This window comes from Eretmochelys imbricata, chromosome 2 (genome assembly GCF_965152235.1).
Source record: "Eretmochelys imbricata isolate rEreImb1 chromosome 2, rEreImb1.hap1, whole genome shotgun sequence".
NCBI classification, from domain to species: domain Eukaryota; kingdom Metazoa; phylum Chordata; order Testudines; family Cheloniidae; genus Eretmochelys; species Eretmochelys imbricata.
In genome coordinates, this window is record NC_135573.1 from 268,993,756 (window position 1) to 269,015,896 (window position 22,141).

A 22,141-nucleotide genomic window follows, 5' to 3' on the forward strand; every position below is an offset into this window, starting at 1 on the left:
AGAAAAACTTCGGTGCCCGGTGTTTCTAACGCCCTGTGCGGTGCTTGGTTGGGCCCCAGCGGGGGCTGCTTAGCTTGTGAATAGTCCTTGGCACGTTTGTATTTTCTGTACTTGGGTTTATAACCCGCTAAGTTCTGAGCTAGTCGAAGGTCTGGTTGCTTTCTTGTTCTTCCCTGGGCAGTTGGATCTGATCTGCTCGCTAGTTTCTCTGTGCGGGTTTGGGCGACTGTTTTCTTTTGCCCTGAGGGGTGCAGCCTGGCTGCTCTGCCTCTTTCCCTGCTTGCAGCTTTTTGCCCATTCCTCCTTCTTGGGCTTTTCCTCCTCTGAGGGGAGAACGGCCTGTCAAACACACTTGTCTCACCTGGTTCCTTCGCACCATCGTCTGGGGGGGAAGCGTGTCCGTCCCCCGTCCCCCCCCCCCCGGCAGAGGCGGGGCCCCGATCCCGGCTGTGCCCGGGTCTCTCCGGGAGCCTGGACCCCGGGCCGGGCGGCTACGGCTCTAGGGCCGCCGGGCTCTGGCGCGTTACGGAGGCCGGGGGCGGCTCGGCCCCCCCGCCGCGGGGAGCGGGCCCGGCCGGACCGGGCGGCCCTTGGGCCAGGGCGCCTGGCGGGGGAGGGGCGGCCGCGGGGCTCGGAGCGCGGGGGAGGCGGGGCGGGCCTGGGGAGAGCGCCCGGCCCGGGCAGGCGGGGGCGGGGCCCGAGAGGGGGCGGAGCCGCGTGAGCCCGTATGCAGATCTGTGTGCGAGCAGAGCACTGTGGGAGCGGGAGCCGGCTGCCGAGCGGGGCCCGAATTCGGCAGCCGGGGCTCGGCGGGGAGAAGGGTGGGGCCCGGGGACACGCGGGGCAGGTCGCGGCAGCGGGGGCCGGCGCGGGTGGGGCCGGCGGGCGTGTCGCGGCGGGCCCCACCGTGGGTTGAGAGTGCGGGGCGAGCGAGGGCGGGCGGCGGCCGGGGCTGCGTTATTCATACTTACCTGGCAGGGGAGACACCATGATCACGAAGGTGGTTTTCCCAGGGCGAGGCTCATCCATTGCACTGCGGGTGTGCTGACCCCTGCGATTTCCCCAAATGCGGGAAACTCGACTGCATAATTTGTGGTAGTGGGGGACTGCGTTCGCGCTCTCCCCTGGCGCGCGGTGAAAGACAGACAAACCTGCTCAGCGGCCGCTGCTCGTAACGCGCTGGGCGCTGCCTTGGCTTGGTCCGGGGGGGGAGCATGCGGGCTTTTTAGGTTCTGAATAACATTTGCCGTGTTTGCATTTTTTGTACTTGGGTTTATAACCCGCTAAGTTCGGTGTTAGTGGGCGGTCTGGTTGCTTTCTTGTTCTTTTCTGGGCTGTTCTATCTGATCTGCTCTTTAGTCTATCTCTGCGGGGTTTGATCTACTGTTTTCTTTTGCCCTGAGGGGTGCAGCCTGGCTGCTCTGCCTCTTTTCCTGCTTCTAGCTTTTTGCCTATTTCTCCTTCTTGGGCTTTTCTTCCTCTGACGGGAGAACAGACTGTCAAACACACTTGTCTCACTGGGTTTCTTTGCACTATCGTCTGGGGGATCATTGCTGTATCGCACCATCCTTTTCGGGGGTCACTGGTGGGTCGCACCCACCTTGGGGGGGTCACTGGTGGATCGCACCCACCTTGGGGGAGGGGGGTCACTGGTGTTGTTATACCAATAAAATAAAAACTGGGAAGATCTTATTAAAGGGGAAAAGGCAAAATGCCTCATTTATTGTGAATACAGAAAGAATCCTAGTAAGCAGTTAGTTATAGCTATAACATTCCATCCAATCTCATATTTATTCACACATTCATTCATATACACACACACAGGTTCTGCAAGGTTGTTATCATAGTTACCAGCCTTAGAGTTGCTCATTCCAAGCCACTGGCCATGTGGCCTGTGTTATACCAATAAAATAAAAACTAGCAGGATCATAGAATATCAGGGTTAGAAGGTGTTAGAGAGCTTATTCCTTCACTCTCCCACTTCCCTGGTCCTTCTCGCATGAACAGAGAGCAACAATACCCGAAGTCCGAAGGTGCAAACAATTCGATGTTTATTGGGGTGAACTTCCAGCAAGCTTAAATACAAGTTCCTTTTTCCTTATTTTCGAATCCCAACTTACTTCCTGTTTGGCCCTAATTTATATAGTAATATTCTTAGCTATACCTTAACCAATCATTCTACTGAAATTTAACTAACCAATCCTAACATATTGTAACATGATTAGCTAACCAATTATATCCCACCACCTTAATTAGTTTACACCTAGCAAAATTAATTATACAGCAGACAGAAACAATCACAGAACCAGACAGAGATTATACAGACAAACAATAGCAAAGTGGGAACTATAATGACAAAACAATACAGAAGTGAGGATTTCACATCCCAGCTATGGATAAGTGAGTTCTTGCCAGACAGGATGCTACCAAACTAAGTTTCATTTTACATTTTCTAGGCACTTCCCTTTCTCTGGAGGTGATAGGAATACAATCCTGTCCTGATAGTGCCTGACAGCCCAATAGCACCTTATTTCAATGTGACTAGTTTAGAATGTGAGGGTGTGACTGTTCGTTTTCTAGCTTATGGCTGCCTCTGCTGCTTAGCCAAAGGCCTTAGCCTAAGAACAGGGCCCCAGACTGTCACAGAGAAGTCCGGCAGTCAGTGATTTTGATTCTTTCTTTTATACCTCTAGAACTAGCCAAGTGATAAGAATACCCCTAAATTCTTAAAGTACAGGCCTTTGCAGACAGGCCTGAATATCTATATCCTAACAGAAGGGACCTCAGGAGGTCATCTAGTCCAATCCCCTGCTCAAAGCAGGACCAATCCCCAACTAAATCATCCCAGCCAGGGCTTTGTCAAGCCTGACCTTAAAAATATCTAAGGAAGGAGATTCCACCACCTCTCTAGGTAACACATTCCAGTGTTTCACCACCCTCCCTAGTGAAAAAGTTTTTCCTAATATCCAACCTAAACCTCCCCCACTGCAACTTGAGACCATTAGCCCTTGTCCTGTCATCCGCTACCACTGAGAATAGTCTAGATCCATCCACTTTGGAACCCCCTTTCAGGTAGTTGAAAGCAGCTATCAAATCCCCCCTCATTCTTCTCTTGTGAAGACTAAACAATCCCAGTTCCCTCAGCCTCTCCTCATAAGTCATGTGTTCCAGACCCCTAATCATTTTTGTTGCCCTCCGCTGGACTCTTTCCAATTTTTCCACATCCTTCTTGTAGTGTGGGGCCCAAAACTGGACACAGTACTCCAGATGAGGCCTCACCAATGAGGAATAGAGGGGAATGATCACGTCCCTCAATCGGCTGGCAATGCCCCTACCTATACATCCCAAAATGCCATTGGCCTTCTTGGCAACAAGGGCACACTCTTGACTCATATCCAGCTTTTCGTCCACTGTAACCCCAGGTCCTTTTCTGCAGAACTGCTGCCGAGCCATTCGGTCCCTAGTCTGTAGCGGTGCATTGGGTTCTTCCGTCCTAAGTGCAGGACTCTGCACTTGCCCTTGTTGAACCTCATCAGATTTCTTTTGGCCCAATCCTCTAATTTGTCTGGGTCCCTCTGTATCCTATCCCTGCCCTCCAGCGTATCTACCACTCCTCCCAGTTTAGTGTCATCTGCAAACTTGCTGAGGGTGCAATCCACACCATCCTCCAGATCATTTATGAAGATACTGAACAAAACCGGCCCCAGGACCGACCCCTGGGGCACTCCACTTGACACCGGTTGCCAACTAGACATGGAGCCATTGATACCCGTTGAGCCCGACAAGACGTCTTATTAAAGGGACAAGGCAAAATGCCACATTTATTGTAAATATAATAATAAAAAGAAATATATAAAAAAACCCTCAAACTGTTGTATTGCTGCTTATTCCTTACTTAACTATATATATATATTCATTCATTCATTCATTCATTCATACCAGTTCTGCATAGGGGTTATAGTTACCAGCCTTAGAGTTGCTCATGCCAAGCCACTGGCCAGGTGGCCTGGACATGAGGAGGGAGCAGGGCCTTGTCAGATGCTCATCTGATGCTCCTGGAAGTTGGTTTGCAGAATCAGACCCCAAAGTTCTCACTTTCTAGAGTCCATTTTTATAGGAATTTCTTCCTAGGCCAGTCTATGGGAATTGCTTCATCATACTGTTGCTGAATCAATCAGCAGACGGCAAATTCCTGACGGCTCCGTGCTGGCAGACGTTATCTTGGTCTTTGGTTCTCCCATCCTTGAGGCTGTTGGGTGGATTCCAGTCTGCGCTCCAGAGGTCCTCTGGTTATTTCCACTTGACGCCTTCTTCAGCCGATGGACGCTGGCACCTCCCTGATCATTCAGTTATTATCCACACCAAGCATCCATCCACATACATCCTCTGTCTCTATTTTAATCACAATTGTTAACAAAGCGAGAGGAATACAACACAAGGGCGGGGAGTCTCTGGGTGCTGTTTCCATTGTTACAGAGTATTGCTTTGAGTCTCTCTCTGTGTGTGAGTAGTTGTTGTTACAAAGAATTGCTTTGAGAACAGATTCTGCCTTAGAACATGGTTTTCCCAGGGCGAGGCTCATCCATTGCACTGCGGGTGTGCTGACCCCTGCGATTTCCCCAAATGCGGGAAACTTGACTGCATAATTTGTGGTAGTGGGGGACTGCGTTCGCGCTCTCCCTGGCGTGCGGTGAAAGACAGAAAAACTTCGGTGCCCGGTGTTTCTAACGCCCTGTGCGGTGCTTGGTTGGGCCCCAGCGGGGGCTGCTTAGCTTGTGAATAGTCCTTGGCACGTTTGTATTTTCTGTACTTGGGTTTATAACCCGCTAAGTTCTGAGCTAGTCGAAGGTCTGGTTGCTTTCTTGTTCTTCCCTGGGCAGTTGGATCTGATCTGCTCGCTAGTTTATCTGCGCGGGTTTGGGCGACTGTTTTCTTTTGCCCTGAGGGGTGCAGCCTGGCTGCTCTGCCTCTTTCCCTGCTTGCAGCTTTTTGCCCATTCCTCCTTCTTGGGCTTTTCCTCCTCTGAGGGGAGAACGGCCTGTCAAACACACTTGTCTCACCTGGTTCCTTCGCACCATCGTCTGGGGGGGAAGCGTGTGTGTCCCCCCCCCGGCAGAGGCGGGGCCCCGATCCCGGCTGTGCCCGGGTCTCTCCGGGAGCCTGGACCCCGGGCCGGGCGGCTACGGCTCAAGGGCCGCCGGGCTCTGGCGCCTTACTGAGGCCGGGGGCGGCTCGGCCCCCCCGCCGCGGGGAGCGGGCCCGGCCGGACCGGGCGGCCCTTGGGCCAGGGCGCCTGGCGGGGGAGGGGCGGCCGCGGGGCTCGGAGCGCGGGGGAGGCGGGGCGGGCCAGGGGAGAGCGCCGGGCCCGGCCCGGGCAGGCGGGGGCGGGGCCCGAGAGGGGGCGGAGCCGCGTGAGGCCGTATGCAGATCTATGTGCGAGCAGAGCACTGTGGGAGCGGGAGCCGGCTGCCGAGCGGGGCCCGAATTCGGCAGCCGGGGCTCGGCGGGGAGAAGGGTGGGGCCCGGGGACACGCGGGGCAGGTCGCGGCAGTGGGGGCCGGCGCGGGCGGGGCCGGCGGGCGTGTCGCGGCGGGCCCCACCGTGGGTTGAGAGTGCGGGGCGAGCGAGGGCGGGCGGCGGCCGGGGCTGCCCGAGTCATACTTACCTGGCAGGGGAGACACCATGATCACGAAGGTGGTTTTCCCAGAGCGAGGCTCATCCATTGCACTGCGGGTGTGCTGACCCCTGCGATTTCCCCAAATGCGGGAAACTCGACTGCATAATTTGTGGTAGTGGGGGACTGCGTTCGCGCTCTCCCCTGGCGTGCGGTGAAAGACAGAAAAACTGCTTGGCGGGCGCTGCTCGTAACGCGCTGGGCACTGCCTTGGCTTGGTCCGCGGGGGGAGCTGCCTGGTTTGTGAACAGTCCTTAGCACGTTCATGGTTCCCCCTGGCGCGCAGTCCACGGCTCGCCGGCTTCCCTTACAACACCGTGTTCTCTGTTAATGGAGTTCAGACGGGAGGGACAGTTCCACATCAGAGCGGTTTTTCTTGGGTGACAAGTCTGAAGAACTAACCTGGTATAAGAAGTTTGACAACCAATTGTTCAATGAGACAGAAGACGTCACCAGGACCAGCGGGCGTTCCACCGTGAGTTCTGAGGGAGCTCAAATATGTAATTGCAGAACTAGGGAGCTGTGGTGTGCAAGCTACCACGGAAGGAAGCCTCTGTTACAGCTGACTGGCAGGTGGCTCATGTAGCCTCAATTTTTAAAATGGGCTCTAGAGGCGACTCTGGCAATTGCAGGCCGGTGAGCCGAACTTCAGTAACCGGGAGAGTGGTAGAAACCCAGCTAAACAGGCTCTATGGGCAAAGGTTTCAGAGTAGCAGCCGTGTTAGTCTGTATTCGCAAAAAGAAAAGGAGGACTTGTGGCACCTTAGAGACTAACCAATTTATTTGAGCATGAGCTTTCGTGAGCTACAGCTCACTTCATCAGATACATACCGTGGAAACTGCAGCAGACTTTATATATACACAGAGAATATGAAACAATACCTCCTCCCACCCCACTGTCCTGCTGGTAATAGCTTATCTAAAGTAATCATCAGGTTAGGCCATTTCCTGCACAAATCCAGGTTTTCTCACCCTCCACCCTCCCCACAAATTCGGGTGAACACAGCTTTTGGAAAGGGAACTCGTACCTCACCAATGGTCTAGTCTTCTTTGAGGATTTCAAAAAGTGTGTGGATAAGGATGGTTCAGTTGATATAGCGAACTGGGCTTTTCAGAAAGCCTTTGCCAGGGTCTCTCACCAAAGGCTCTAAAGAAAACAAAGTGGTTATGGAATAAGAATGTAAGAATGGCCATATGGGGTCAGACCAAAAATCCATCTAGCCCAGTCTCCTGTCCTCTGACAGTGGCCAAGGCCAGGTGCCCCAGAGGGAATGAACAGAACAGGTAACCATCGAGTGATCCATCCCCTGTCACCCATTCCCAGCTGCTGGCAAACAGGGGTTAGCTAGGGATATCGCTGACTAAGCGCCATTGAGGGACCTATCTTCCATGAATTTATCTACTTCTTTTTTGAACCCTGTTATAGTCTTGGCCCTCACAACATCCTCTGGCAAGGAGTTCCACAGGTTGACTGTGTGTTGTGTGAAGAAATACTTCCTTTTGTTTATTTTAAACTTGCTGCCTATTAATTTCATTTGGTGACCCCCCTAGTTCTTGTGTTATGAGAAGGAGTAAATAACACTTCCTTATTTACTTTCTCCACACTGGTCATGATTTTATAGACCTCTATCATATCCCCCCTTAGTTGTCTCTTTTCCAAGGTGAAAAGTCCCAGTCTTATTAATCTCATTTTATACAGAAGCTGCTTCATACCCCTAATCATTTTTGTTGCCCTTTTCTGAATCTTTACAATTCCAATATATCTTTTTTGAGATACTGCACACAGTATTCAAGGTGTGGGCGTACCATGGATTTATATAGAGGCAACATGATATTTTCTGTCTTATTATCTATTCCATTCCTAACGATTCTCAACATTCCGCTGCACATTGAGTGGATGTGTTCAGAGAACTATCCACAATGACTCCAAGATCTCTTTTTTGCTAATTTAGACCCCATCGTTTATAGTTAGAGTTGGGATTATGTTTTCCAATGTGCATTACTTTGCATTTATCAGCATTGACTTTCATCTGCCATTTTGTTGCCCGGTCACCCAGTTTTGTGACAGGTTTCAGAGTAACAGCCGTGTTAGTCTGTATTCGCAAAAAGAAAAGGAGTACTTGTGGCACCTTAGAGACTAACCAATTTATTTGAGCATGAGCTTTCGTGAGCTACAGCTCACTTCATCGGATGCATACCATGGAAACTGCAGCAGACTTTATATACACACAGAGCTCATGAAACAATACCTCCTCCCACCCCACTGTCCTGCTGGTAATAGCTTATCTAAAGTGATCATCAAGTTGGGCCATTTCCTGCACAAATCCAGGTTTTCTCACCCTCCACCCCCCACACACACAAACTCACTCTCCCGCTGGTAATAGCCCATCCAAAGTGACAACTCTCTACACAATGTGCATGATAATCAAGTTGGGCCATTTCCTGCACAAATCCAGGTTCTCTCACCCCCTCACCCCCCTCCCAAAAACCACACACACAAACTCACTATCCTGCTGGTAATAGCTCATCCAAAGTGACCACTCTCCCTACAATGTGCATGATAATCAAGTTTTGTGAGATCTCTTTGTAGCTCTTCACAGTCTGCTTGGGACTTAACTATCTTGAGTAGTTTTGTATCATCTGCAAATTTTGCCACCTCACTGTTTACCCCTTTCCCCAGATCACTGACGAATAAGTTGAACAGTACTGGTCCCAGTACGGACCCCTAGGGGACACCTGGGGATAAGAGGGAAGATACTCTTCTGACACTGGCCGACCAGGTGCCAGCTTATGCCAAGGCCCCTAGGCCTTACTGAAAAGTGGCAAATGCACGGCTGGAAACTAGTCTTGCTCACCTGTTTGTTAGTGTTGTTAAAACAGTCATTAGATTTATAAAAATGTTTCATGTTTAGACTTTATGAAAAGCTTGTGAGTTGCTGCATGCCTTATTCTCACCTCTAATATCTGTATCCCATGTTACAAGGTGATATATAAGCGTTGGCACTAAAAATGTCAACCCCCTTGCCGCCACCAGTCAGGAGAGAAGCATTACCAAGGGTTAAATGCTAGTTTACCAGAAGAGGAGTCAACTCCCTTCCAACAAGAGAAGGCCCTGAGACATCAGACAAGCCACTGCGGATCAGCTGTGGACAAAGGACTTGGTTGGTTGCTCCCCCTCACTCCCCCCCACCCCCACGAGGAGGTGGAGACCTGCACAAACACTTGCCCCATCAGCTTGAGCTCTGGGGGAATGGAATAAGGATCCCTGTCAAGAGGAAACTGTTGTCCCTGTGCTGCTTGGACTTCAGGGAGAGGGCGCGCCTTCGAAGCATGAGCAAGGTGTCCTGTTACACTGACAAAACTGCACAGGATCGTCTCAGGGGACAAGACAAGACGTCACGTTTATTAGAATAACACAATTTGATTTAAGACCAATAACTAATACCTACGTATACACACACACACACACACACACACACAAAATAAAAATGTTCTGCAGCTGCTGTATAGTTACCAGTCCTGAATGTAGCTTGAGTTCGTGGCTTGGGTTCGTAGCTCGTGGCGGCTAACTGGCCAGGAAAGCCGGGCACAAGGAAGAACTGGGTCTCTATTGGGTATGCACCAGTGCCCTTCCATGTTGGCAGCAGAACGTTACCCTCCAAAGTCTTCCATCTCATCCATCCTTTTTTGTAGGCTTGAGTTTGAATCCAGACTCTACAGGTCTTGCTGTGTCACTCTGGCTCTGGGTCTGGTGTGATTGATCCCCCGTCAATTGCAGATGTGACTTTCAGCCTGGGACCTGGCTTTGATGTTTCTTCAATTGTACGTTTGATCTTTTCTTTTTAGGGTGGACTCTTCTTGCTTTGTCAGGGCTGTTGTCTGCATCTTCAGCTGTTGGTGTTTACACTTTATTTCATCAGGACAGTCTGGGGCTAGAGGTTGATTCCATCATCCATCCATCCATCCCTCATTCCCACATCTGAACTACACGAATCAGATTACAGCAGGGTTTTGCAAAAATGAAGTGGGCATTTTAAAATGGAGTTTGGGACAAGTTAAAATGGAGTTTGGGTTACACCGTGGACACGTGTAAGGAACGGCAAACCGGGAGCAGAAGTTCCAATGTTGAAGCCGTGCAAGTTTCAGCGATTTAAGCAGCAATTGGATTGCAAGTAAAACTCGATTAGCCAGTTATTGGGGTACCTGGTTTTATGAATGAATGTTGTTTCATTCATAAAACTTTACTTATGAAGTTATATTAATAAAGTGAACAATTAAAAACAATTTCATTGATCAGTTCTACAATCCAGGCAGTCTGGCTCGGGTTAGCCCTCAGGGACACACAGGGCTTGCGTGTTACAGCAGCTTCTACTGCTTTTTGAAACCTCCGACTGTAACTCCTCTGTGTGTATGTTTCCCCGCTTTAACCTGGTAAATCCGTTTCTTCTTTCTTTTCCTAGTTAGTAAAGATTTAGCTGGTTTATTATCGGATTGGCCACGAACGTTGTCTTTGGTTTGAGATCTGAAGTGCAACTGACCTGGCTGAGTGACCGGTCCGAGGGACCGGAATATTGTTATGGTTTTTGGTGCAAGGGACCATCTCTCACAAAGGCAGGCTCACCTGGGTGGCAAGATAGATGCATGGTGCCCAAGGGGGCTGTCTGTGGCTCCATGTTAAGGCTGTTCAAGCCTGAGGAGTTCACACTTGATACTTGGTTGGTGAAATCCAAGTCTGGAACACACAACCGTGAGGAGCCCCCTGCTGTCTGCCAGCCCCGGGGGCCCAGGGTTCCTGCTCTCTGGCCTCTGCCTGCTCTAGAAAGGAAAGTTTCTAGCATGCCTGGTTCAGAAACCGGAAGGGAAATAAAGAGAACCCACAGGACCTTTTTTAAAAAACAATCCTCATCATTTTTAAGCCAATCTCGTGATTCTGGGGTGTCCGACTCATGATTTCCCAGTGGTGAGGGTGGCAGCCCTGAGACGTTGAGGGTTATTATTTAGCCTTTACGTTACAGTAGGTTGGGGGGGGGGGATCAGGATTGAACCCCTGTGTGCTGGGTGCAGCACGACACCACTCATGGGACGTAGGCTGGGTGAGGAGAAGTCTGTGTAACTCATGCAGTTGTTTATATACGTGTGACCTCAAATCTTACCAACCTCCCACCCACAAAAAAACCAACCAAACAAAAAACCAACCAACCATCTCCCCAACAGACCCACAGTCTGGAAAGCCTACGTCCCTCGTGCGGTTGAAAAGACTCACAGCAGAAAGAAGGATCCCAGCTTCTTAAATAATCCTCTAGCAAGACAAAGAACTGTATGTCTATAGACTCACGAAACACTCCCAAAAAATTGTAATGATATTTTATCATAAAGAAACCAAAGCACTAGAGATTTCAGATCTTTCAACTACTCCAAAAAATCTACTTTACACTGTTGTTGCACTGTTGGCTCATAGTTAGCTTTCAGAGCAGCAGCTGTGTTCGTCTGTATCCGCAAAAAGAACAGGAGGACTTGGGGCACCTTAGAGACTAACCAATTTATTTGAGCATAAGCTTTCGTGAGCTACAGCTCACGTCATCGGATGCATTCAAAGGAAAATACAGTGGGGAGATTTATATACACAGAGAACACAAAACAATGGGTGTTACCATATGACTGGTTTTTGAATGTTATAATTCTTGACGTCTGATTTGTGTCCATTTATTCTTTTACGTAGAGACTGTCCAGTTTGGTCAGTGTACATGGCAGAGGGGCATTGCTGGCACATGATGGCATGTATCACATTGGTAGATGTGCAGGTGAACGAGCCTCTGATAGTGTGGCTGATGTGATTAGGCCCTATGATGGTGTCCCCTGAATAGATATGTGGACGTCAAGAATTATAACATTCAAAAACCAGTCAGAGAACACGTCAATCTCTTTGGTCACTCGATTACAGACCTAAAAGTGGCAATTCTTCAACAAAAAAACTTCAAAAACAGACTTCAACGAGAGACTGCTGAATTGGAATTAATTTGCAAACTGGATACAATTAACTTAGGCTTGAATAGAGACTGGGAGTGGATGGGTCATTACACAAAGTAAAACTATTTCCCCATGTTTATTCTCCCCCTCCCCCCCCCACTGTTCCTCGGACGTTCTTGTCAACTGCTGGAAATGGCTCACCTTGATTATCACTACAAAAGGTTTTTTCCCCCGTGTTCTCCTGCTGGTAATAGTTTACCTTACCTGATCACTCTCGTTACAGTCTGTATGGTAACACCCATTGTTTCGTGTTCTCTATGTATATAAAATCTCCCCACTGTATTTTCCACTGAATGCATCCGATGAAGTGAGCTGTAGCTCATGAAAGCTTATGCTCCAATAAATGTGTTAGTCTCTAAGGTGCCACAAGTCCTCCTTTTCTTTTTTCATAGTTAGCTTGTGATCCACTGGGACCCCCAGATCCCTTTCCGCAGGACTCCTTCCTAGGCCGTCATTTCCCATTGTGTATGTGTGCACCTGATTGTTCCTTTCTAAGTAGAGTACTTTGCATTTGTCCTTATTGAATTACTTACTTCAGACCATTTCTCCAGTTTGTCCAGATCATTTTGAATTTTAACCCTATCCTCCAAAGCACTTGCAGCCCCTCCCAGCCCAATTGGTATCATCCGCAAACTGTATAAGTGTACTCCCTATGCCATGATCTAAATCACTGATGAAGTTATTGAATGGAAACGTAACCAGAACTGATCCCTGCGGGACCCCACTTATTATGCCCTTCCAGCATGACTGTGAACCACTGATAACTACTTTCTGGGAACAGTTTTCCAACCAGTTTTGCACTCATCTAATTGTAGCTCCATCTAGGTTGCATTTTCCTAGTTTGTCTATGAGAAGGTCATGCAAGACAGTATCAGAAACTTTACTAAAGTCAAGCTATACCACGTCTAGTGCTTCCCCCCATCCACAAGGCTTGTTACCCTGTCAAAGAAAGCTATCAGGTTGGTTTGGCACAATTTGTTCTTGACAAATCCATGCTGACTGTTACTTATCACCTTATTCTCTTCTAGGTGTTTGCAAATTGATTGCTTAATTATTTGCTCCATTATCTTTCTGGGTACAGAAGTTAAGCTGACTGTCTGTAATTCCCCAGGTTGTCCTTATTTCCCTTTTTATAGATGGGCACTATATTTGCCCTTTTCCAGTCCTCTGGAATCTCTCCTGTCTTCCATGACTTTTCCAAGATAATTGCTAATGGCTCAGATATCTCCTCAGTCAGCTCCTCGAGTATTCTAGGATGCATTTCGTCAGGCCCTGGTGACTTGAAGACATCTAACTTGTCTAAGTAATTTTTAACTTGTTCTTTTCCTATTTTTGCCTGTAATCCTACCTCATTTTCACTGGCATTCACTATGTTAGATGTCCAATTGCCACCAACCTTCTTGGTGAAAACTGAAACAAAGAAGTCATTAAGCACCTCATCCATTTCCACATTTTCTGTTATTGTTTCCCCCACCTTGTTGAGTAATGGGCCTACTCTATCCTCGGTCTTCCTCTTGCTTCTAATGTATTTTGTTTTCTTCTTACCCTTTATGTCTCTAGCTAATTTGATCTTGTTTTGTGCCTTGGCCTTTCTAATTTTATCCCTACATACCTGTGTTATTTGTTTATATTCATCCTTTGTAATTTGACCAAGTTTCCACTTTTTGTAGGACTCTTTCTTGATTTTTAGATCATTGAAGATCTCCTGGTCTCTTGCCAGACTTCCTATCTTTCCTACGCAGTGGGGTGGTTTGCTCTTGCGCCCTTAATAATGTCTCTTTGAAAACTGCCAACGGTCTTCAATTGCTTTTCCCCTTAGACTTGCTTCCCATGGGATTCTACCTACCAACTCCCTGAGTTTGCTAAAGTCTGCCTTCTTGAAATTCATTGTCTTTATTGTGCTGTTCTCCCTCCTACCATTCCTTAGAATCAGGAACTCTACCATTTCATGTAAAAGCGGCAGAGAGTCCTGTGGCACCTTGTAGACTAACAGACGTACTGGAGCATGAGCTTTTGTGGGTGAATACCCCCTTCGTTGGCGGCATGTCATGTATTCACCCACGGAAGCTCCTGCTCCAAGACGTCTGTTAGTCTATCAGGTGCCACAGGACTCTCTGCCGCTTTTACAGATCCAGACCAACACGGCCGCCCCTCTGATACTCTCTACCATTTCATGATCACTTCCACCTAAGCTGCCTTCCACTTTCAAATTCTCAACCAGTTCTCCCCTATTTGTCAAAATCAAATCTAGAACAGCCTCCCTCCGCCCCCACCCCGGTTGCTTTCTCCACCTTCCGAAATAAAAAATTGTCTCCAATAAATTCCAAGAACTTGTTGGATAATCTGTGCCCTGCTGTGTTATTTTCCACAACAGATGTCTGAGTAGTTGAAGTCTCCCATCACCACCAAGAACATAAGGTTGTTATTTGCTGACTTGTCCTAATTTGCTAAACACTGCCCCATGACGTAGCACTGCATGGAACTAGGTGACCACTGGGGGGGGGGTGCACAGCCCCCTGGGGAGCGGGGGGGGTTAGGGAAATGCGGAGGGGTGCACAGCCCCCTGGGGAGCGGGGGGGTTGGGGAAATGCGGGGGGGTGCACAGCCCCCTGGGGAGCGGGGGGGTTAGGGAAATGCGGGGGGGTGCACAGCCCCCTGGGGAGCGGGGGGGTTGGGGAAATGCGGGGGGGTGCACAGCCCCCTGGGGGTGGGGGGGTTGGGAAAATGTGTGGGGGGGTGCACAGCCCCCTGGGAGGCGGGGGGAGTTTGGGGAAATGCGGGGGGGTGCACAGCCCTCTGGGGAGCGGGGGGGTTGGGGAAATACGGGGGGGTGCACAGCCCCCTGGGGGGCGGGAGGGGGGGGTTAGGGAAATGCGGGGGGGTGCACAGCCCCCTGCGGGGCGGGGGGGGTTGGGGAAATGCGGGGGGGTGCACAGCCCCCTGGGGAGCGGGGGGGTTGGGGAAATGCGGGGGGGTGCACAGCCCCCTGGGGAGCGGGGGGGTTAGGGAAATGCGGGGGGGTGCACAGCCCCCTGGGGAGCGGGGGGGTTGGGGAAATGCGGGGGGGTGCACAGCCCCCTGGGGGTGGGGGGGTTGGGAAAATGTGTGGGGGGGTGCACAGCCCCCTGGGAGGCGGGGGGAGTTTGGGGAAATGCGGGGGGGTGCACAGCCCCCTGGGGAGCGGGGGGGGTTAGGGAAATGCGGGGGGGTGCACAGCCCCCTGGGGAGCGGGGGGGTTGGGGAAATGCGGGGGGGTGCACAGCCCCCTGGGGGTGGGGGGGTTGGGAAAATGTGTGGGGGGGTGCACAGCCCCCTGGGAGGCGGGGGGAGTTTGGGGAAATGCGGGGGGGTGCACAGCCCCCTGGGGAGCGGGAGGGGGGGTTGGGGAAATGCGGGGGGGTGCACAGCCCCCTGCGGGGCGGGGGGGGTTGGGGAAATGCGGGGGGGTGCACAGCCCCCTGGGGAGCGGGAGGGGGGGTTGGGGAAATGCGGGGGGGTGCACAGCCCCCTGGGGAGCGGGAGGGGGCGTTGGGGAAATGCGGGGGGGGTGCACAGCCCCCTGGGGGGCGGGAGGGGGGTTGGGGAAATGCGGGGGGGGGTGCACAGCCCCCTGCGGGGCGGGGGGGGTTGGGGAAATGCGGGGGGGTGCACAGCCCCCTGGGGGGCGGGAGGGGGCGTTGGGGAAATGCGGGGGGGTGCACAGCCCCCTGGGGGGCGGGAGGGGGGTTGGGGAAATGCGGGGGGGTGCACAGCCCCCTGCGGGGCGGGGGGGGGTTGGGGAAATGCGGGGGGGTGCACAGCCCCCTGGGGGGCGGGAGGGGGGGTTGGGGAAATGCGGGGGGGTGCACAGCCCCCGGGGGGGGGTTGGGGAAATGCGGGGGGGGTGCACGGCCCCCTGAGGGCGGGGGGGGGTTGGGGAGGCCCCGGTTTCACCCCGTTCTCCCCCTGGCGGCAGCCCCTCGGCCGCGCACACCGAGGAGGCGCTGCCGGGGCGGGGCGCTGGGGAGCCGGGGCGGCCCATGCCGGGCGCTGCCGCCTGGGGGAGGGGAAATAAACGAGCCCCTTTGCCCCCCCCCCTTGCTGCAAACACGGGGGCGCAGCCCCCCCCCCGGGTCACTGTCCCCCCCCCCCGTGCCCCTGCCTCGCCCCTGGGTTAACCCCGCTCCTCCCCATCCCTCAGCCCCCCCCCAACCCTGCCGCCCCTTCCGGGACCCCGCCCCCCCCGCAGTCAACTTCCGGCCCCCCCCGGGTGCCCCCCCGCGAAGCAGAAGGAACCCCCGGGCACGGACGGGCAGGGGGAAGGGCAGCGGCCTCAGCAGGTGTTACTGAGCATGCGCCGTTCCCCTGCGCATGCCCAGTGCGCCCCGCGCCGCCCGGTGCCGCAGGGAGCCGCGTCCAGCCCCGGCCGGAGCCTCCCGCGGAGCCGCGAGCGGCCGGGCCGGGCCGGCGGGAACATGCCCAGCGCGGGCTCGGCGCAGGTGGGCGGCCCGGGCCCGGGCTCGGGGGAGCGCGGCGGGGGCGGCCGGGGCCGGGCTGCGGGCGAGCGGCATAAAGAGCGGCGGGACCCCCCCCCGGTACCCCCCCGCCCCACGGGGTCTCCCCCTCCCAGGCCCCCTCCCTGCCGGGCCCCCTCGACCCTCCCTCCCCGCCCCACGGGGTCTCCCTCTCCCGGGCCCCCTCCCTGCCCGGCCCCCCCGGGACCCCCCCGCCCCACGGGGTCTCCCCCTCCCGGGCCCCCTCCCTGCCCGGCCCCCCCCGGGATAACCCTCCCCGCCCCACGGGGTCTCCCCCTCCTGGGCCCCCTCCCTGCCCGGCCCCCCCCGGGATAACCCTCCCCGCCCCACGGGGTCTCCCCCTCCCGGGCCCCCTCCCTGCCCGCCCCCCCCCCCGGGATCCCCCTCCCCGCCCCCACGGGGTCTCCTCTCCCGGACCCCCTCCCTGCCGGCCCCCCCTCCCCACCCCACGGGGTCTCCCCCTCCCGGGCCCCCCTCCCCGCCGGCCCCCCCTCCCCGCCCCACGGGGTCTCCCCCTCCCGGGCCACCTCCCTGCCCGGCCCCCCTCGGCCCCCCCTCCCCGCCCCACGGGGTCTCCCCCCTCCCTCCCGGGCCCCCTCCCTGCCCGTCCCCCCCAGGGCCCACCCCTCCCCACGGAGTCTCCCTGCCCGGCCCCTCCCTGCCCCATGGAATCTCCCCCCCGGGCCCCCTCCCTGCTAGGCCCCCCCCTGCTAGGCCCCCCCTTACCCCTCCCGGGGTCTCCCCCTCTGGCCCCATCCCTGCCTGGCCCCCTGCTCTGCAGCCGGAGCACTCAGCAGCGCTGCCCGGGGGGGGGCAGAGGCCCAGGGCCCCCTGGTTCCGAAAGCACCTGCCCCACACGTCCCCCGGCCCGGGCACTGCGGGGGCGATTGCTGCTTGAGCTGCTTGCTCCCCTTTGGTCGGCCTGAGCTTCAGCTCCCTGTAAACCAGTGTAAATGGCGTCCAGCGGAGCTGGTCCTGATTCGCTCCAGATTCCGGCCGGGCTGCCCGGCTGGGTGGTGACAGGCTCCTACCAAGCTAGGGTTGTGCAGCTTTTGGGAAGGGCCCGGGGCTGAACCTCCCAGGCCAGCCCAGCCCCTCCAGGGACAGAGCCTAGCGCCGAAAGGCTCCTCTCGCCGCACTGGGGGAGTGGCAGGGAGATGGCACCGGACTCACCCCAGGGGCGGCCCCTTAAAGCCCCTGGCACCAGGGCAGGAATGAATTCTGGTCACTGCCTTTCAGCTCCCTGAAACGCCGGCAGCTCCTCCCTGCCCTACGTCTGCTCCAGAGGGGTTATGCGTAGCCACGCCGGAGAGCTTGGGGCTCACCCGGCACTGATAATGGCGATTCGGGGATGGGCATCGGTGTGTCAGAAGCTGGGTTCCCAAGGAAACCGGCACTGCCAAACCCCACTCAGAATCCGCCAGAGTCCTTCAAGTCCCAGGCTCAGAAACTGGGGGCCGGCCAGTGACCTGTCCTGTCATGGGCACGCTGTAAAGGAAGGGGAGCTGTTTCCCCAGACAAGCTGCTCCCTCCTGCCTGGCACGCCCCTCTGCAGGGTAGCAGTGCCCTCTCACTGGGCACAGCTTGCCTGTTCTTGGGCACCCCGGAAGTGCCCATTTATCTGAAACAAGGAACCAGCATGCACAAGCTTTGGGGCCTGGTCCTGCTGGGACCCGGAGAGCCTTCCACAAGCGCGGAAGTGGCTGGCGCTGGTCCCCTCGCAGGACAGACTCCGCAGCCAGCCCTTTGGGTGTTACTAAAGCGCAGGAACCTGGGTGGGGTTTCACCTTCCTCTGCAGCATGGGGCATAGGTCAGTTGCTGGTTTAAACTAGTGTAAATGGTGGATTCCGTCATTTGAAGTCTTTAAATCATGATTTGAGGACGTCAGTAACTCGGCCAGAGGTGAGGGATCTGTTACAGGAGTGGGTGGGCGAAGTTCTGTGGCCTGCGATGTGCAGGAGGTCAGACTAGATGATCATGATGGTCCTTTCTGGCCTTAGAGTCTAGGGGGTGTTTTTCCATGGGAGAGGGATCATGGGAAATCCACCTAGTTGATCCTAGTGGATGATTCCTGCTCAGTGCTCCAGGGGAAAATGACTTCATCTCTGAGACCCCTGCCCATGCGCCCTGGGTCTGCCTAGACCCCGAACTGGCAGCCAGTTTAAGCCAAGTCCATGGGCGGAGGAAAGCCTGTGGCTAAGGGCCTACGCCCCCTTTGATATCCCTACTTACTGGCATCCAACTAACTGTTACTTGTTCTCTTGAACCGTGGTCTGGGGAGAGATTTTCATAAGCAAGTCGTGATTCAGGGCACCTCAGCGTTTGGGTGCCCAACGGGAGACTCTGTAAAGGGGCCTGGTTTTTATGGGGAGTTGAGCACCCGCTCTCTCTTGAGAAAAACATCAACCCTCTTTAACGTGTCACAAGTGTGACCCCCCGAGTCACTCGGCACTTCTGAAAATCTGCACTGTGGTGAATTGGGCATGTTCCTCCAGCATTGGAGACTACCAGCGGTTTGCCCTGTGAGCAGGAAGCCATGCTCTGTATTGACCCTAAGCTGCCCTGGTTAGAGGAATGCCCACCTGGTTCTCTAGTGCTGGTTTGGACTCTCTGACCGGCAGCTGATTACATACGATATACTGATCTCCATCTAAAAACACAGGCTTCATAAAAGCAACCACAGGTGTTGTGACAGCTGGAAGAGGATTGGTTACTCAATGCACGGGTCTTAGAGCCATCCAATGATAAGATTCCTCTGGTAAAGATGTGACGTGGGGCTGAAAATGCACCAGTGTGTGGAGGGCCGGCACTTGTGGCTGAAGTGGGGCATCAATGGTGCACAGCCCCAGCAGTGAACTTTGCCTCTGGTGAATTCATTTGATGTTATGCACGGATCTGCCTAGACATAAAAGCTAAATTAAGGTTAAAGACCAAAATAGTCAGGAAACTAATTATATTGGTATTGCTAGGAGCCTATTACCAGATCCCCCAGGCACCAGTGGGTACACTTGAAAGAATATTACTTCCTAGGAAAGTCGCAAGCTGCCCTCCTCTTCCTTCTGAGGTGGTTATTTCCAAGAACAGCAGTGCTGGGAGCAGCTAATTAGTGTGTTAGAGAAGGCTGGCAGATGGACCCAAGGCTTGCAACACTCCCTGAGGCTTGGAAGACTCGCTGAGCCCAATTTCTGTTGGCTGTGCAAGAGTTATGCAAGGCAAAGTAAGAATTCAGGTTCTCATAGCAACCTCCGCTCACCCACTTGGCATGGATATGTGCAGATTTGGATCGCTGGTTAGGCTGCTGAGTGCTTCCTTCATCTATGCTGCATGTGCACCCTGGGTGAGTGCGCCCCGCTGTGCGGAACTGACATGTTCCTTCTGCAACATGCCGACCAGCTCCTCGGCTGGTGGGGATGGGTATAAACATCACTGATGTCCAAGGGGCTAGTGCTGGCTTGTGCCAGCTGAGGAGCTGGACCTCACTGGGTTTTGGGGGAGCTCCAAACCATAGGTCTTGTCCACACCGGGCCTTTCTGCCCAAGCCGTCCCTCTCTGCCTCTGGTGCTGCTCTGCCAGCAGGAGTGCCAGTGTAGATCAGCCACTGGTGTTTTCACTGCCTTGCTCTCTAGCCCTCCAGCTCTGCTCAGATCAGGACACGATGGTTAAAATGCCAGGGCCAGCTGTCGTCCTGTCTACACCCCCCATTGCTGCTATGGGTGGAGCTGAATCTGGGAGGCGAAGTTGGGAAACTTTTGGAAATAAACTTCAGTTAGACACTGCCCTGGATGGTAGCGATGGGAGTTCGATCCTCCGGCCCAGTGCAGGTTTATCCAGCTTCCAGCCTTGGGTGACTCTAAAGCCACGTTTTAACGTTATTTTGACCCAACGGTATTATAATGTGGTTTCTTCTTGGCTGTGTGGGCAGAAAAAACAGCACCCCCCCCCCCCGAAACACCTCCCCCCACTTTAACCATATAAGGGGGCCGTAGTTTAACCCTCCTCCGTATCAAAGATAAAACATGTTTCCTCACATGGTTGTAACGTGTTTTCTTTTTCCCCTCATGACAATCCAGCTGCTATTTCTGTAGCTTAGACAGAGCCCAAGGTTTGTGCCTGATTTCAACACTCCCACTCTTGCCCCATCTTCCTAGTTTAAAGACACTCCTGTAACCTCTGGGTAACCTGCCCAAGCCCGTTTGCCCAGAAACAAGTGCCCAGGCTTCTTAGGGGTAACCAGCCCTCAGTGCCTGGGGGAGCCCGCCTGGCTCAGCTGAAGGCAATAGGAGCTTGGTCACCTCAAGCTTATTCTGTGTCCAGAGGTGTCCCGGTCCCTGGGGGGTGTAGGCCCCCGGGGCTCTTTGAGCTCCCTCGTGCTGGAGTGTTGAGCTTTCCGGTGGCTTTGCGCCTCAGGAGCCGTTTCAGTGAAGGACATTTATTTCTCTGCCCTGCCCACACAGCTGGCTTTAAAAACAAACACAGTCCTACTCGTTTTCATTCACCAGCATGATGACTGAGTTAAACCAGACTCTCAGTGCTTGTTCCGGAGCAGCAGAACCTCAGAGTTACGGACACCAGAGTTACGGACTGGCCGGTCAGCCACACACCGCCTTTGGCACTGGAAGTACCTAATCAGGCAGCAGCAGAGACAAAGCAAAAAAAAAAAAGCAAATACAGTACTGTATTAAATGTAAACTACAAAAATAAAGGGAAAAGAAACCAGCATTTTTTCTCCATAGTGAAATATCAAAGCTGCATTAAGTCAGTGTTCAGTTGTAAACTTTTGAAAGAACAACCCTAATGTTTTGTTCAGCGTTACGAACAGCCTGCATTCCCGAGGGGTTCGTAACTCTGAGATTCTACTGTGCTGAATGGCTCCTAGCATGAGCACCCAGCTGGGGAAACGAAGGTGAATTCTCTCGTGTGTCAGCAAAATAATTGGTAAAGACCAATTGGTTTGTGTCGTTTGTAGGGACTGTTTCAAAGCCTCTGTCAGAAGTCCCTCACTAGAAACTGCCAAGGGCACTGAAGGGAGTCATGGAGCAAGAGAGAAGGTTCTGTTGTGGATCGGTGACTGGCTACAAGATGGGTCGATGTTCAGCGTGGCCAAAGGGGTACAGAGCATGCCGCAGTCTTCTAACCTAGGGCTGGTTTTTAGTATATTCATTAATTACCTGGAAAATGGGGTGAGTAGCCAGGCGGCAAAAACCACAGCAGACAATCAGGGTTAGTCAAGATTAGAAGAGACTGTGAGGAACTAGCAGGGGTGCCATTTAGGGGGGCAAGGAGATGGCTCTAGCCCCCCGCCCCTTCCGTAGGGGAGGTCTACTCACCCTAGCCCCAGACGGAGCTCTTAACTGCAACAGCTTCAGTGTGATATGTGATGAATTTGGAAGCTGGGAGCAGCAGTCTTTGGGGCAGGGAGTTTGTTTACAAATAGGCAGGGTGATTAAGATAACAAAAGGCTTGTCATTAAAGTAAATTAAGGATCCTTAGATGATCCTGAAACCACTGCCAGACAATTCGGTTAAAAGGTAGGAAACAAAGGGTAGAATAAATGGTCAGTTTCCAGAATGGAGAGAGGTAAATAGTGGTGTCCTGCAGGGGTCTGTACTGGGCCCAATGCTATTTAACATATTCATAAATGATCTGGGAAAAGGGGTAAACAGTGAGGTGGCAAAATTTGCAGATGATACAAAATTACTAAAGGCAGTTAAAACCCAGGCAGACTGCGAAGAGCTGCAGAAGGATCTCTCAAAACTGGGTGACTGGGCAACAAAATGGCAGATGAAATTCACTGTTGATAAATGCAAAGTAATGCACATTGGAAAACATAATCCCAACTCTACATGCAAAATGATGGGGTCTAAATTAGCTGAACCCGTCAATAAAGCGATCTTGGAGTCATTGTGGATAGTTCTCTGCAAACAT

At 53.4% G+C, this 22,141-nt stretch overlaps 1 protein-coding gene and 3 non-coding genes across 4 annotated transcripts in view; all 4 read left to right on the forward strand.

Annotated features, from left to right (window-relative positions):
• LOC144260047 (uncharacterized) overlaps positions 1–22,141 on the forward strand; it is a 317,403-nt gene that overhangs the window by 281,224 nt on the left and 14,038 nt on the right. The window lies entirely within an intron of this gene.
• On the forward strand, positions 964–1,127 carry LOC144261667 (U1 spliceosomal RNA). The gene has a single exon (XR_013345373.1). It is a non-coding gene; the product is annotated as a U1 spliceosomal RNA (small nuclear RNA).
• On the forward strand, positions 4,524–4,684 carry LOC144261674 (U1 spliceosomal RNA). The gene has a single exon (XR_013345379.1). It is a non-coding gene; the product is annotated as a U1 spliceosomal RNA (small nuclear RNA).
• On the forward strand, positions 5,658–5,821 carry LOC144261670 (U1 spliceosomal RNA). Its single transcript, XR_013345376.1, has one exon. It is a non-coding gene; the product is annotated as a U1 spliceosomal RNA (small nuclear RNA).